This window comes from Crinia signifera, chromosome 1, assembly GCF_055691185.1.
Source record: "Crinia signifera chromosome 1, ASM5569118v1, whole genome shotgun sequence".
In the NCBI taxonomy this organism is placed as follows: domain Eukaryota; kingdom Metazoa; phylum Chordata; class Amphibia; order Anura; family Myobatrachidae; genus Crinia; species Crinia signifera.
The window spans coordinates 166,337,579-166,349,225 of record NC_139217.1 but is presented as its reverse complement, the minus strand read 5'-3'; the positions used below and the strand labels follow the sequence as shown (position 1 = coordinate 166,349,225).

The 11,647-nt window shown below is 45.5% G+C and overlaps 1 long non-coding RNA gene across 1 annotated transcript; it reads left to right on the top strand.

Annotated features, from left to right (window-relative positions):
* Positions 1–3,292: 3,292 nt before the first annotated feature.
* LOC146026814 (uncharacterized) lies at positions 3,293–11,069 on the top strand. The gene is made up of 3 exons (XR_014454549.1): positions 3,293–3,468; positions 9,862–9,927; positions 10,556–11,069. It is a non-coding gene; the product is annotated as an uncharacterized LOC146026814 (long non-coding RNA).
* Positions 11,070–11,647: the final 578 nt, after the last annotated feature.

Here is an 11,647-nt window from a genome sequence, read left to right as displayed (position 1 = left end):
CACTCATTACCAACAGTAAGGGTTCCCTGGACTAGTGTGCATGTTTTTTTACATCTCAAGTGTCACTGTATTGTGTAGTCCCTCTACTTTTACATTTGAACATGCCTATTGCTGTTGTCCCACTTACTCATGTTAGCCCAATGCACATACCTTGCCATATACTGCACTGACCTAATCTTTTCTGTAAAGGTGACTCAGGATATGGGTGTCTTCCGTGGCTCATGACACCTCTGCGATCCCCAGAAGGCCCTGCACAGCACCGATTCACATGTTGCCACCCGCAATGTTGTGGAACGCACCTTTGGGGTGCTGAAAAGTCATTTCAGGTGTTTTGACAGGTCAGCAGGAATACTGCTTTACCACTCAGCAAAAGTAGTGATGATCGTCCAGGCTTGCTGCATGTTACACAACATTGCCCTGGCCCAACCTTCCTATGTTGAGGATGCCGATGCAGCAGTCGTGCAGGAAGCTCAAACTACCTTGGCAACAGTAGTACGGGGTACGCAGAGGGGGGATCTGATGCGCAGGTAGATCATCAGGCGCTACTTTTCAGGTAAGTAAATGTGTCTTTTAACCTACCCTGTCCCTTGCCTGTAAGTATGCACGCATACACTGACCCAAATACCATACTATCTCATCAATATATAGGGGAGTAGTTAGAGGCCTGTTGATGAGAATGATTGATCCTGACGTTTCCCTTGGTGACTGCATGCTGGTAAGTACATTATTGCATTTGGAAATACCAGTGACATCACACTCATGGGTCTGCAGCTGTTGGTCAACTACACATCCCAGCATGCCCTGGCACAGTTTAACCAATCCATTGTATGAAAGGTGTGCCAGATCATGCTGGAATATGTACTTCCACAGCAACTGGAGGCCCATGACTTCAACTTCATAGTTGTATACTGTACATACTACACTTACAAGGTAAGGGAGTGGTGACATTTTCTAACATACCTACACATTTTGACCATTTCTATAGCATGAAACCTTTTCTGGCATAGCAAAAATAAATTTTTTGAAAATAGACCACAAAAACTTCAGTTTGGTGCATGTCATTTCTACTTGAAAAATTTGCACAAAATACACTTTTTGGGGGGCCAAACATGAACAATGTGTACAAATATGTTCAAAGATAAAGAAGAAAAATATGCAAAAATATACATTTATAAAATATCCTACAAATGTGATAATAAATGTGATAATAAATGCGTTTTAAAATGCTTTATTTTTTATATGGCTGAGCACGCACACACCCTCCCTTGGCACCTCAGCCCAGGCCGCCCCTGGTCCTAACACTCTGACGTAGGGAAGAAGTGGGTGAGCCACTCACTGATGTGCTAGACACACTACTAACAGTAGAGGTAGGTGCCCCTAACAAATTAAGGTCCATATGGTTAACTTGCGCCTGCATAGCAATTAATGCATTTGTTTGCGCAGTTAGAGCTTGATTTTGCCCAATAATGGTTTCAGTAAGGATGGCAATATGAGTATTGCCATTACTCCCGTATGCCATTACTTATTTCGGACAAACGAGTGTCTAGGGTAGTAGCCATCCGCACTTGTGTGCCCACAGCAACAAGGACACTGCTGACTAATTTTTTAACTTGTTGAAACAAGTTACGAATGTAGCCTTGGAAGTTACCTATTTGGTGACTTTGCATCTCCATAAACTCAAGCTGCCTAGTTTTAAAAGTATGCAATGAGTTTGCAATTTCTGTGGGTGTAATTGGTGTGTGGTTCGATGTGGTTGGTGTGGGTTAATTTGGGGTCACCACACTTGCAGCATTCTGAGTTTCTGATGTTGGCATGCTTTCTTGATCAGGTGCCCAGGAGTCCACCGGCTGTAGAATGATTTCCATATCTTCTTCAACCAGTTGTGATGATGTTGTGGGGTGTTGCCCTAGTGATTGTCCTGTGGATACATAAAAAAAGTATTGAAGCATAATAGTGCAGTTTATGTGTAGTTAGATGTGACTAAGCAATACTGTGGGTTATGTCACATACCAATGGGTATTATGTACGTACACATGTACCATGTGACTTCATGTATGTGACCTACCGGTAAGTATTTCTTCCTCGGTTCTTTTCCTTTCCAGCTACTTCAACTCACAATGACATTTACAGTTTAAGACAGTAATTCACACAATAAATAAATAACAGATATTTTATTTTGCAGGAACACTGCTTCTTTTCTTCTATAGAGAATAAAGGTTATTTGCATGTAAAGAATTCAATGAATGCAACAGAACAATCACAGCACAAATACAAATCAACAATTTATAGTAACGACCTCAACAATCACCTGAGGTTACTTAATGCATTAAGTATTATCCTAACTGCAGTGTGGATTAAAACCCTTCAGAATGCAATTGCCTTGTCTCTAGTTTATATAGTTTAAATACCTTTCCCAAGCTTCGGTCCCCAAACTTATAGAAGGAGTCCTCAACTGGAGGAAATGTTTTACAAGATATGGGAAATGCTGGGCAGTTCCTAGGAAATGTTAAGCTCTTTATACAACTATTATTCCTCGTTATAAGCGCTTGTTTAGACTATCTGTCCCTTCCTTTACAGGTGTTCCGGTCCCTCGCCGAGACGTCTATACCGCTGGTTATTTGTAATCCAAAGTCGGAAGACAAGGTAACTTTGACTAAATAATGTCTTCACTCCGTGTATGAAAGATATGGAGGATGGGATGCAGATAACAAAGGGAATAAACTGTGCTGACACTTCTAAAACATTAATCCTCTGTATTCCATCTTGGTCTCCCTGATGTTTATAATGCCAAATCAGTTCCTATTCTCCTGAGACCTGGCTTTAGGAACTGCACTGCGACTGTTGTGGGGGATTTATTGTGATAATAATACTCTACTGTTAGTGAACCTGTATCCAGACACAGTTTAATAAATAACTTTAGGTTTTACTAGCAAATCTGAGTTAGAGCCCACAGTCTTGGGAGTCTATTGGCCACTTTTGAAGCAGTCTGTGGAATTTAGTCTCCCTGTGATATCGGTAGCCTTCTTGAGACTGTGAATAAGTCTTTCCTAATGCTGGAAGGACACTTGGTAGCCTGGTTCTAGTGGTTACTCTGGGGAGATTATGTAGGTTTATTACTCCGACATGCAGCCTTTATATAGCATCTGTCCCTTAGACTTGCTAGAGCGACTGTGTATATTGTGCGGGAGGCTGGACTGAGGATGCTAGGGACGGCCTTTTTGGGCTGGTATGTTACTCACCACACCCCTTGTCTGGTTCTCTACTCCATTAGCTGTCGCCCGGACTCCGCCTCTGATCACACCTCTCTGCCGCCCCTCAAAATGGCGCCGCCTCCATCGCTCTGACGATGCTCTGGCAATCAGGAAGCTTTTCCTCTTCAGCCTGGAGATGCCGTTCACCGCTGCGGAGGGGATGCGCCGGTCTGTCCGCTCCTCCACTTCAGCTGCTGTGGACTTTTCTATGCCTCCGGTAAGTGTCCCGAACCGATACAGCACGCTATCTGTTTTCTCTCCGGCTGCGCAGCTCTGCACCCTTTTCTCTCCCTCAGTACAACTGCGCCACAACCGTTACCGGCTCAGGCTATATATTAACTTTCTCACGCGCTCGGCCTTTGCCCGCTCTCTGCGCGAGCTGTCTAGCTTTATTAGTATATTTATTTGGTGCCCACTGTCACGAATGGGAGTGCCCCTTCAAACGGGACACATGGAGAGGTCCTGCGCTGTCCTTTCTGAAGTGGCTCAGTCCAACTCCCCTCCGGGAGGGGATTTCAGTATATGTTATTAATGGAGTCAGTCCTCCTTACTTTCTATGAAAGTCTCGTTTTGCCTTCTGTGAAGGCATTTATACAGATACTGCACAACTTTTGATGTCCCCTATGGGGATAGACTATGTAATAAAACATTAAGTAGCCTCCATGAGGCGCAAATCAAATATGACAATCCTATGCCTGTTAATAATATACATATATTCAGTGCTACATTATGGGGCACATTCACCCCATGCTGGTGACTATCACACACTTCCCCACTGAAATTTGCATGTCCCTATGCAACAGATTCAAAAGAAATTCAACATTCTTATTATTTAAAATAAGATTAAAAAGGAAGAAATCAATAAACTGTATTATACATGACTTAGTCAATAATACGTACAAACTTCTATCTTTAGATTCGGTACCTGAGAGGTAAGATGCCTTTGGTACTCCTGCTGGAGCGTCTTAACTCTGAGGTACTACAGGTTAGGTCATCCGACAATTCAAGAGCATCAGTACAGTCAAATGGCAATAACAATGGATCATGAACCTCATCTACATTGGATGGCCCACTGGCAATCACAGGGCAAGGATACATGCAAGTATTCACTCCCGGCCAGAACATTCTCAACATGTCTTGGAAGGTGGCATTGGGATCTGGACCTTCCATTGAATCCGAGTCTCTTATCCCATGTGTAACCGGTACAGTCAATTCTGGCGGTGGACTATGGCATTTTTTTAACTGGTTCCGGTGCACTACCATCGTACCATCTTTTCCGACTTTGGCGATTTGATAAACCTCTTGGCCAGGTTTAGGTATGCTTCGAATCACGTAAGGTACGTTTTCCCAATGTGGATCAAGTTTGCTGTGGCGGTTATGCCGTTGCTTCCACACCACGTCACCAACTTGTAGGGGTTCGGCCATGGCTTTTTCATCGTAGTGATCTTTCTGTTTTTGCTGACACTGGTCCCTTCTCTGATCGACAAGTTGGTAAGCGTCTTTTAATCTGTCTCGATGTGCTTGAACCCACTCCGTGCAAATGTCTATATCTGGATCCAGGTCGGAGGGTACATCCAATTGTATGTCAGCGGGTAACTTTCCTTTCCTTCCAAACAAAAGGAAGTAGGGGGTGAAACCGGTAGTAGCATGCTCGGTGTTGTTATACACAAAGGTTATCTCGGGCAGCCAAACTGGCCAATCCTTTCTCTCTTCTTCGGGTAGGGCTTTTAGGATGTTAATTAGAGTCTGATTTAATCTCTCACATGCCCCATTGCATTGGGGGTGATAGGCAGTGGTGTGGACTTTTTTACATTTGTACAAGGCACAGAGTTCGTGGAATAACCTTGACTCGAACGCAGATCCATGGTCGGTCAGAATTTTGTCAGGATACCCATAGGGTCTGATGAACGCTCTCCAAAGAATTTCAGCAGTGGTGCGTGCGGTGATATCCCTTACTGGAAGAATGACAGCGAATTTTGAGTAATGATCAACCATCGTTATGGCGTACTGGTGGCCACTTTTGCTTGTTTCTAACTTTACGTGATCTATCAGGAGCAACTCCAGAGGATGATGACTGCGGATTGGGTGTAGCGGTGCCTTTTGTGTGGAGGTAGGTCTTTTCTTTAAGGCACAATTACTACAGTTCTGGCACCATGCCTCTACATCCTTTCTCAGGTTGATCCAGAAGAAACGCTGTCGGATAGTAGTTTCTAACTTCTCGATTCCAAGGTGGCCTGACTGGTCGTGATATGCATGTAATATTCTGCTGATTTGCTGTCTGGGCACAAGGATTTGCGTCACTTGTTCATGTGTCTTCGGGTTGACACTCCTACGGACAATCAGATCTTTCTGAACTCGAAGTCGATCTCTCTGTCTCCATAGCTGTAGGAACTCTTTGCCCTCAGACTGGACTTCTTCTTTGCGTAATGTTTCCTTGGACAGGAGCAGAGCTTTCACTTTGGACAATGCTGGGCTGGCGTTCTGGATTTGTGACCATTCATTGGGTGACTCCACAGCGGGTATCTCTGGCGGATGCTGGACCTTATTCGCAGACTGCACCCTGGTAGATACAGACTTTTGCAGCGTGAGCATGCCATAGAATGCGGGCATCTCCACCTCTTCCCATTCATCTCCTGGGTCAGCTGCAAACTGTTCCTGAGGGATACGTGACAGGGCATCTGCATTGGTATTACTCTTGCCAGCCCGATATTTGACAGTGAAGGTGAAATTGGACAGTCTCGAATACCACCTCTGTTCCAGGGCTCCAAGTTGAGCCGTATTGAGATGAGCCAATGGATTATTGTCCGTAAAGGCGGTGAAGGGGGTTGAGAACAGATAATTCCGAAATTTTTCTGTGACTGCCCATACCAGGGCCAACAGTTCTAATTTAAACGCACTATAGTTAGCGTCGTTCCTTTCAGTCTTTTTTAAGTTTCTGCTGGCGAAAGCAATGACTCTCTCTTTCCCGTTCTGTTCTTGGGAGAGTACGGCCCCTAAGCCTCTGAAACTGGCATCAGTATACAGATTAAAAGGGCGAGTGTAGTCGGGGTACGCTAAGATGGGGGCTTCCGTCAGGAGTTGCTTTAAGTGATCAAACGCAGCTTGTTGGGGTTCCTCCCACTTCACGGACATACGTTTGTTCTGTTGACTCCGATTTATCCCTCTCAACAGCTCATGTAAGGGGCTAGCAACCTGCGCGAAATCTTTTATGAATCTCCGGTAGTATCCAATGAAGCCGAGAAAGCTCCTTACATCTCGGACAGTTCTCGGAACGGGCCAGTCTTTTACGGCAGAGATTTTGTCCGGGTCTGGAGTGACTCCCTGAGCACTGACAATGTGTCCCAAATAGGCCACACTACTTTTCAACAGGAAACACTTGGAGGGCTTAAGTTTGAGTCCATATTCGGCCAATCTTTTGAAGACTTCGTGGAGGTGTTGAACATGGTCGTGGTATGTTTCAGAATAAATGATAATGTCATCTAAGTATAATAAGACAATTTCAAAATTTCTATACCCCAAGCAGTGCTCCATTAGTCTTTGAAATGTTCCAGGGGCATTACACAAGCCGAAAGGCATTCGATCAAATTCATATAATCCCATAGGCGTGGTGAATGCAGTCTTCTCGCGATCTTCGTCAGACATCTGAATTTGCCAGTAACCACTCGTTAAGTCAAGGGTGGAGAAATAGGAAGCTGACTTTAACGCGGCCAGAGATTCCTCGATCCTGGGCAGAGGATAGGCATCTCGATGGGTGATCTGATTGAGCTTCCTATAATCAATGCAGAAACGTAAGCTGCCATCTTTTTTTTTTACGATTACTATAGGGGCAGCCCAGGGGCTGAAACTTTCATGGATAACTCCACTCGCTTTCATTTCTTCCAGCATTTTTTTTACAGGTTGGTACAAAGCTGGGGCAAGGGGTCGGTATTTTTCCTTAATTGGAGGGGCATTTCCAGTGGAGATGTAATGTCGGATCTTCTCAGCTTTGCCGAAGTCAGCTGGATGTTTGCTAAAGGACTTTTCATTCTCTTGAACGACTTTTAAGATTCCGTCCCTCAATTCTTCAGGAGTGTCCGGCTCCCCTACGTGAACCTCCATCCACCACGGCATCCCTCAGTCGGGTTCTCCTCTTGGGTAGTACTATTCACGTTTACATCCACCGTCGTGTATACATCCTCGAAGGTGACCCACGTCAACTTGCCCAAGACATGATTCTTAGTCAACCGGATGGAATAGTCATGTGGGTTACATACTCGTACCGGGACCCGTCCATTCTTCACTGTGACTAACGTTCGGGCGACAACAAAGTCAGTTCGGGAGGGCACCCTACAGGGTTCGAGGATGGCATCATAGGGCATTCCTGATGGGCCACATCTGGCCTTGCACCACAGGATGGTCTCTGTGTTAGGGCGTAATACTACAGCTTTTCGGTCTACGAATTTAACTTTCCCAACTTCTCCGGTTTCAGTTACGAACCGCTGCTGGGTTTGGAGCACTCGGGCCACTTTGCCTAATGCCTTCTGGCAATTTTGCGACACTCCAGGAAACTCATACGTCAAGGCTGTCAAGAGTTCTTCAGGGCAGTTTCGTAGGATGTTCATCCCAATTATGATGGATGGAATGGTATCAGCTTCTGTGTGGGTGATAATGCATCCTTGCTGTCTCAACAGGGTCTTCCCGATCTTAATATCGAATTCACAGTAGCCTTCACAGGAAATATCTAGACCGTTGCTGGCCAGCAGCCTCAGCCAGGTAGGCGGGGGAGGAATAGGATTCTTCTGATCCCACAGTTGACGGAAAATTTTATAGTCAATGGTAGTCACTTGGGAGCCAGTATCTAAAGTGGCCAACACGGAAACGTCATCTATGTGCACCGGCAGTACAGGGCATTCTCCAACGTACCGCGGGCACCACTCTTCAGGGGTAGGACTTATTCTTGGTAACTCCCCCGGGGATCGCCCTCTGTCCCCGGGGTCTTGACGTTTAAAGGACTTGTATCTCCTTCTCGGCAAGCACGCTCCACATGACCGCTGCGTCCACATCTTCGACAGACAGGGCGCCCCTGACTGTCGAACTCATCTGTGGGTCTCCGGCCCCTCCTTTGACTATTGCCCCTCCATTCAGCACGAGGATAGCGATTTCTGGACCTCCAGTTTGGTTCACTCTGCTCGTGCGATTGGCGACTAGCCAGGCGTTGGATCTCTCTCTGCATATTGGCCATGCTGGATACCAGGTCTTCAATCTGTCCCTTTAACACATATGACAAATCTTGCGAGGACGATTGGGCTCCTTGGGCAGCCATTTGTTGCGTCTTCACCTCCTTTGTCGCCTCTGACTGGCCCTCTGAGTCCGTTACCATGTTATCTTGGTATCCTGGATACTCGGGGAACTTTACTTCTGGAGTCCGTTTGGGCCCGATTATTTTAATTGCGATGTCTTTAAAGTCGAGGAAAGAATCCTTCGCCTTTTGTAATCTGAGGAGTTTGAGTTGTGTCTTTATGCTGTCGTTGTAGACCCCCTCGATCAACCGATTAACCAAGGTTTGATTCATCTCGTCTACGTCGTGTTCTTCCGGGTCTAACTCTTGTATGTCCTTGTACATCTCCTGAAGGCTTATCGCAAAGTCTCTTAGCGTCTCCTCAGAGCCTTGCTTTCGAGCATAAAAACGTGACTTGAGTTCTGACAGTGTATCAACGTCAAAGGTAGCGGCCAACCGCTTGAATATGTGGTCTGCTGTTTCTCTCTCGGTCTCTGGCCAGGAATACACCTCGCGCAAAGCAGAGCCTTTCAATTGGCCTAACAGTATCTCTACTTGCTGCTGAATGGTCACTGGATACAGTTTATATATTGATTCCAATTTTTTCTTGAATGTCTTTAATGAACTGGAGTCTTTCCCGCCTTCTCCAGAGTACATCGGAATCCATGGTACTCCGAAGTAATATGGTAGTGTTATGGGGTTGCCTGCCATAGCCGGTTGTGCGGGTGCGGGTGTGGATGTTGATACACCCGTTCCTGATGATGATGCTGTATCCTCGCTTGACATCTTTCTTTTCTTGTTCTTATCCTGTTCGTGGGACGCCAAATCTTGTGTGACCTACCGGTAAGTATTTCTTCCTCGGTTCTTTTCCTTTCCAGCTACTTCAACTCACAATGACATTTACAGTTTAAGACAGTAATTCACACAATAAATAAATAACAGATATTTTATTTTGCAGGAACACTGCTTCTTTTCTTCTATAGAGAATAAAGGTTATTTGCATGTAAAGAATTCAATGAATGCAACAGAACAATCACAGCACAAATACAAATCAACAATTTATAGTAACGACCTCAACAATCACCTGAGGTTACTTAATGCATTAAGTATTATCCTAACTGCAGTGTGGATTAAAACCCTTCAGAATGCAATTGCCTTGTCTCTAGTTTATATAGTTTAAATACCTTTCCCAAGCTTCGGTCCCCAAACTTATAGAAGGAGTCCTCAACTGGAGGAAATGTTTTACAAGATATGGGAAATGCTGGGCAGTTCCTAGGAAATGTTAAGCTCTTTATACAACTATTATTCCTCGTTATAAGCGCTTGTTTAGACTATCTGTCCCTTCCTTTACAGGTGTTCCGGTCCCTCGCCGAGACGTCTATACCGCTGGTTATTTGTAATCCAAAGTCGGAAGACAAGGTAACTTTGACTAAATAATGTCTTCACTCCGTGTATGAAAGATATGGAGGATGGGATGCAGATAACAAAGGGAATAAACTGTGCTGACACTTCTAAAACATTAATCCTCTGTATTCCATCTTGGTCTCCCTGATGTTTATAATGCCAAATCAGTTCCTATTCTCCTGAGACCTGGCTTTAGGAACTGCACTGCGACTGTTGTGGGGGATTTATTGTGATAATAATACTCTACTGTTAGTGAACCTGTATCCAGACACAGTTTAATAAATAACTTTAGGTTTTACTAGCAAATCTGAGTTAGAGCCCACAGTCTTGGGAGTCTATTGGCCACTTTTGAAGCAGTCTGTGGAATTTAGTCTCCCTGTGATATCGGTAGCCTTCTTGAGACTGTGAATAAGTCTTTCCTAATGCTGGAAGGACACTTGGTAGCCTGGTTCTAGTGGTTACTCTGGGGAGATTATGTAGGTTTATTACTCCGACATGCAGCCTTTATATAGCATCTGTCCCTTAGACTTGCTAGAGCGACTGTGTATATTGTGCGGGAGGCTGGACTGAGGATGCTAGGGACGGCCTTTTTGGGCTGGTATGTTACTCACCACACCCCTTGTCTGGTTCTCTACTCCATTAGCTGTCGCCCGGACTCCGCCTCTGATCACACCTCTCTGCCGCCCCTCAAAATGGCGCCGCCTCCATCGCTCTGACGATGCTCTGGCAATCAGGAAGCTTTTCCTCTTCAGCCTGGAGATGCCGTTCACCGCTGCGGAGGGGATGCGCCGGTCTGTCCGCTCCTCCACTTCAGCTGCTGTGGACTTTTCTATGCCTCCGGTAAGTGTCCCGAACCGATACAGCACGCTATCTGTTTTCTCTCCGGCTGCGCAGCTCTGCACCCTTTTCTCTCCCTCAGGACAACTGCGCCACAACCGTTACCGGCTCAGGATATATATTAACTTTCTCACGCGCTCGGCCTTTGCCCGCTCTCTGCGCGAGCTGTCTAGCTTTATTAGTATATTTATTTGGTGCCCACTGTCACGAATGGGAGTGCCCCTTCAAACGGGACACATGGAGAGGTCCTGCGCTGTCCTTTCTGAAGTGGCTCAGTCCAACTCCCCTCCGGGAGGGGATTTCAGTATATGTTATTAATGGAGTCAGTCCTCCTTACTTTCTATGAAAGTCTCGTTTTGCCTTCTGTGAAGGCATTTATACAGATACTGCACAACTTTTGATGTCCCCTATGGGGATAGACTATGTAATAAAACATTAAGTAGCCTCCATGAGGCGCAAATCAAATATGACAATCCTATGCCTGTTAATAATATACATATATTCAGTGCTACATTATGGGGCACATTCACCCCATGCTGGTGACTATCACATGTAATGCTAGCATTGGTAATAAGAGTGATGGTTGTCATTACATTCATTTCCGTAGCCATGTGGCACCCGGATATGAATGTAATGTTGCCAATTGTGTATGTGAAATGGGTGTGTGTACTGTATGTGTAATGGTGCTTTTTTTGCTTCTCCAGCAGAGACAGTATAGTTATCACACAGGGAACACATACCCGCTGAGCAGCACAGCGCCTGGCAGCCATCAGCGGCGCCACTGGTCGCTGCAGCAGCCGGGTAGGTAATGGTATAAGCAGGGACAGTACAGTATCACACAGGGCTGGCCACCCCCCACATACGCGTCACCAGTGAGTTACCATGGGAATGACCAGCG